Raw genomic sequence first — 5,579 nt, forward strand, 5'->3', positions numbered from 1 at the left:
GAATATATGATCGATGCATCCTCTTTCAGGACGAAATTCAGCTTAGTTTCCACTGATCTGTCCCTCCCTGTGTTCAGTCAACCTTCGAAGGGTAATACAGCCACAGCTAACAGGCTGATGCCACGCTGGTTTTCATACAGCGTCCAGGTACCCTCTTTGAGGATAGGGATGAGTTTCGATATGCCTCATTCTGCAGACACCTCGTCGTTCCATATAGCTTTGTTAGATGGGTTACCGGCGATTCTCCGCCTTCATTTAGGAAAGCGGATGCAGATCGTCTGGTCCTGATGTCTTGTCGCGTTTTAGTAAGGACATTTGGTAGGTTATTTCTTCTTTCGAAGGGCAATCAAGGTTTAAATTTTATTCGACCGTACGCATTATCTCCACAGACTGTCTCAAGAGGCCAGCCGAATTGTTGTTCGAAGTGTTCGGCCCATCACTCTAGTTGACGTTTTTGCAGATGGATTAAGTAGCCATCTTTTTTACTGATCTTTTCGCAGACACTGTTTTTTCCGTAGCAGAAGGCTTCCACATCTTCCGAGATTTCGATGTTCACCTGAGCTTTTTCTTGGGATTGTTGTCATGTGAAAGGATTTGCAATTTCTTCCTCAAGTTTGGGCATCTGAACCACTTCACCTCTTGTTAATTTTGCCCTTACTGACTAAGATTTACTATACCTGGTTACAAATGAAAACAAGAAAGTTTGCGGTGCTCCAAACTTCTCAACACAAGTAGTCGTAATCACTGGTCTCGCACTCGATGAAGGTTTGCTTTTAAGGGTGAACAGCTCAGTGAATGCAGTCCAGTTCTTGGCAAATATGTACAATCCTTTACTGAGTTATCTAGCCTTGGTTGCATTGGTCTTAAATCCTTCCGCATCACTTTCATATAGATTTCCGGTGGTAAACATTATAGGTTACCACTGGCTGAGTGTTGTGCAATGAGTTGTTTAAATTGGCCTATTCCGTTTATATCGAAACCATTAAGGACTTTTGAAATGTTCCTTTCCTCCCCTTGTTGTACACGAAAGAGGAAAGTAGGGCCCGATTTCTTCTGATTAACCGGGTAACGGTTGGGACTCAGGGGGTCTGACTTGTGAATGAGTGCTTTATGATTGCCGCACCAGATTGATGAACCTGAAGTTCGTGCCATCTGGTGATCCGCTTTTGTCTCTGCAAACTGATTGTCTCTTCATTCCACTCGGGAACTTTAACCCATGACCTAATGAACTAGTTTTTGCATCTGACCACTAATGCTGTCATATCTTGTGTGCATAGTTTTATGACTAGATGCTATCGAAATGCAGTTTTCTCTGGGTATGCTGTTTTTAAATCGTTCGTGACATTTCACAGAATTCTTCGAACTTGCACCAGTTTGGCAGCACTTGAAATACGAATTCCCGGAAACTGAATTTTATGTGTGTTCCATCGACTTAGTCTCATAAGTATACTGCAGAAATGTATCGGTGAAACTCATGTGTGAATAATTCTTAGCTTGTGACTCTGCGCATCACTCAGCCTGGGTCTCCAAAAAACTTCACGTATTCTACTGTCGGTCTAATTCGTCCTTTAAGCTGTTCGCGTCGCAGTGGTCATTTGTCCCACAGGACCGCTGACCTGACTATTTACACTTTAGAGCAGTAGGAAAACTTTCGAAAATATCTGCTCTATCAGACAACATCAATCATGAAAACAAAAGTCGCAGTAAACCAACCTGGCAACTTCCCACATTTGAAGAAAGGGGACATTGTACAGGCTTTCCACAGAGTGAAGTGGTCACGCATGAAGAATTAAACCTAGCCACCAAGTTGGTGTTCAAAGGTTGACAAAGGTGAATTGCTTCACGGTTTTATTGTCGCAACATTTGAATATTAAACTGTATGTCTTCATTATATTATGTGCTCCATAGTGTACATAATTCTTTGAGGATAACGCAATTTTTTGTCTCAGCACTTTCATCTCAATACTTGAGTGATGAGTTATCGTTATTGAATGGTCGCATGACGTGGCCTACCCACAATAAACTTTGGATCCCAATTTTACACGTCAGTTTGACAATATACAGTGTATAGAAAATTGCTGTGGTTAGCCACCTCACAGATTGTAGCATAACCGCTCCAAGGAAGCTGATTCTAATTGAGTAGTAGTTAGATATAATGCACTACTCATAAGGTTGTTGAAAATTCTTCGACAGCCCATGACCGTTTTCACCCTTCTTGGGGCTCATCAGGTAGGCGTGGTCCCCGAGTATCCGTTAACCTTATGTTCTACTTGAAACCGAATTGTACAAAATTAACAAAATACACTCATTTGCAAACGAATTTCGATTTTGCGACAGACTCACGGGGAACCCAGCTGAATCTCTCATTTATGATGTTTCAAGGCGACTGAATGTGCTGCACCAGGCCACCTCATGTTTCAGCAACCTTATGAGTAGTGTATTATGTCTATGCATGCTTTGAAAATCGTACCCAGATTGTTTGCAGACGAGTTTATTTTGCCAAGTAGTGGTTAGTTATTATGATTTTTACTGGTTTGGAAGGAACATGTGTAGAATATTAATCTTGAAATCTACATTGAATCCCATTGGATTTTCTAATCCACGATGAAGAAGATACTTCTCCGGATGAGGCAATGTAGGCAGTACAGTGAGTATGAAAAACCACTTCTGCTAAGTCTGGAGGCTTTCTGATTTTGATGTCTTTTGGTTCTTATTCCCTGAGTCACAAAATATTTGGATACCCTTTGTTTCAACAGATGAACTCGTCAAATCGACCAATGTTCACTGCGGACCAGGAATTGAACTTGCTGGTGAGTGTGGTGCAGTTTTCGTGCCAACGGTTTATGTTCGCATCTCAAAATATTAAGAATTAAGCTTGCGTACGGTCCATCCAATGCTAGCTTTTGTGTATAACGGACGTAACACTTATGCGTATTAAGTGGCCATCAAAAGTGAAAGGCCTGCAAAGCTGTCAACAGTCCATTTTTTCCATTCGGCTGCAATGTAGAGAGTTATCTGCCTAAATAGGTTAGATTCCACTTAGACGCTGGTCAACAGGATACATGCAGCATAATCACTATATATATATATATATATATATATATATATATATATTCTGCATGTTTGGGATCCGCTAATACTTCCTGGTTAGTTCCCCTAACTGAACTCTTTATTACGTGTGAACAAGACCGCTTTTATCGCGAATCTTGTGCTCGCGCTCAAGATTGTTTAAGTTTCAGGAGAAACCTCAATGCCTAGCGGTGCCTCATCACACTCTACCATCATTTCAATTATCTCGGGCTATTTAGTAAGTAAATCGGTGGCACTAGATATAACATCGTTTATCAGCGATGGTCGAACTTTATTTCAAGGTTCTTTCTAATAAAAATATTTGATTTTTTGTATACTTTTCAGATTGTTCATGCAATTCATGTCCTGCGATTTCACCTGCTGGAAATTGAAAAGGTGTGTCTTCCGTTGGTTGATCTAACGATGTGTGGTTGCTATGTCATCCAACGCCGCTGGTGACGATTCTGTCACACGTGTGGAAGACTGTGAATGTGATGTCCCCCGGCAAACAGGAGAATGATTAGACAACTGCCAGTTTAAACAAAAATTCCAAAATGTTTAGATATCCTGAAGGATATTAGCTTTTTCTATTTAGAGGTCGTTTGTATGGCAAGCGATTTTTGCCGTTAGAACAGCACAATGTGATAAGTTCACTTGAAAACCACAGAGGAAGTCATCCGTTCAACTGAGATGCAAACTTCTACTGCCCTCATTTAGAGGTTTATTAAAGAAATATTATTATGGATATGCACGTTTGACGAAGTTTTCCTCAGTTTTCCAAGTTTTATGCCAAAGTCGTCTAAGCACTTTAGTCAAATAGTATTCCAAGACAAACTGAAACAATGCTTAGGTTAGTTACTGAAATCCTTGACCTTTAATTCAGATTTTAACAAGGCCAAACCCGAATTTCGATCTCAGGGAAGTGTTTTATCCCCACGACTGACAAATAAAAAGGACATTTTCACCTTACTGAATATGATTTAATGTTATACCATGTTGATTGACCTACAGTGTCAGAAGACGCCACCCAATGCACACTACAGAAAAAAGGAAATTCTTTAGCTTTTACTGTTATTCAGGCCCTCTGTTAATGAGAAACAGCACTTTTGAGCCGCTAACATATTCAAGGATTGAGCTGCACGTGACTAAATACACATAGCGTGAGTTATCGCTCCTTGGTGAGGCTTTGAATGATAAATTTCACCCTTTGATTCTTGCGGTCGTTCACTTGTGGGCTGCCCAAAAGGTTCTGTTGTAAAAAAAACGTTCCGAATTTTACGATTCTGTATATCCCGCCTTCTGTTGGTTTCAGTTCGCCTGAATCATCTCAGTATTTACTCACTTTGATGTTGGAGCTTAAAATAGCGCGAAAACAAGTATTGATTCGACCTACCGGTACACCTAAAGCAAATCTGTCAACAGCTTAGCACTGATCAGCAGACACAGTGGTATCAGATGCGATGCTTAAAACTGCAGGCTAAAGGATCACAGCCTTTATGGCCATCCGATAAACCGAAATAGAGATTGATTTTTTGTAGCACCTGTCATGAAATTCGGTGCATTCCTTCACAAAGGGAGGCTGCTGAACTGTAATAACTGAAAAAACGGAAGCTCGATTGACAAGGTTGGTAGATCACAATCAGAAATTCGGCTTGAAGCTGCACCGTGCACTGATTTATAAGCTTTTGTGTAAAACTCTGCCACGGTTCTTTACACTTTTTATACTTTACCCGCCAATTTCGTAACTGCCTGAGTGCTGAGGAAATTTCTATCCATACGCTACGGTTAGGAGAACAATCTCAAATAAACGCAGGAACAGTGCTGCATCTATCTATTTGATTAATGTGCCACAAGAACGGAGAATACGAAGGATACATAAACATAGTTTTTATTAAAAAACAACGACTCACGGATATGCAGCTAGCTATTCTTCATATGGTCCACATTTTCGGAGCAGACTTTGTCACATAGATGCGGTACTGTCAACAGAGTATTCATATTCCTGATGTGTATAGACATTGGTTGACTCAGTTAGCCTATCTTCTTATGAAATATGAATATGTATACTATGCACACGTATCTCTCCACATATACCTTATTCAACATTTTATTCCATGAGGAGCACGCACCACCGCCTAAACAAAATGTGAAAAAAGGTTCCGTAGAGGTCACTATCGGCATGTGTTTTCCGAAAGTTGCCAACGAACAGAGATTGACAATCAAGGTCTGTCTGCGCGACACAAAAAGACGTCGGCACCTTAAAAATGCAAGCATTTACCACTGGAACAAGCTGCAACTGCCTGGCAGCAGTTTCATCTAACTATGAAGACCGTTTTTAAGCCCTTGAAGGATTGGCAGGGATCTGCATAAAGAAACACAAAAACTGGATTTTTTATTTTACTGTAGCCAACATGCAGTAGCACTGATCACCTGATAGCCCAAGGAAAATGGGTAGTAAGCCCGTCGAATGTGAGTCGTAGGCTGCTTTTACTGTTTTTTTCTGATGCAGT

This window comes from Opisthorchis viverrini (genome assembly GCF_000715545.1).
Source record: "Opisthorchis viverrini unplaced genomic scaffold opera_v5_7, whole genome shotgun sequence".
Lineage (NCBI taxonomy): Eukaryota > Metazoa > Platyhelminthes > Trematoda > Opisthorchiida > Opisthorchiidae > Opisthorchis > Opisthorchis viverrini.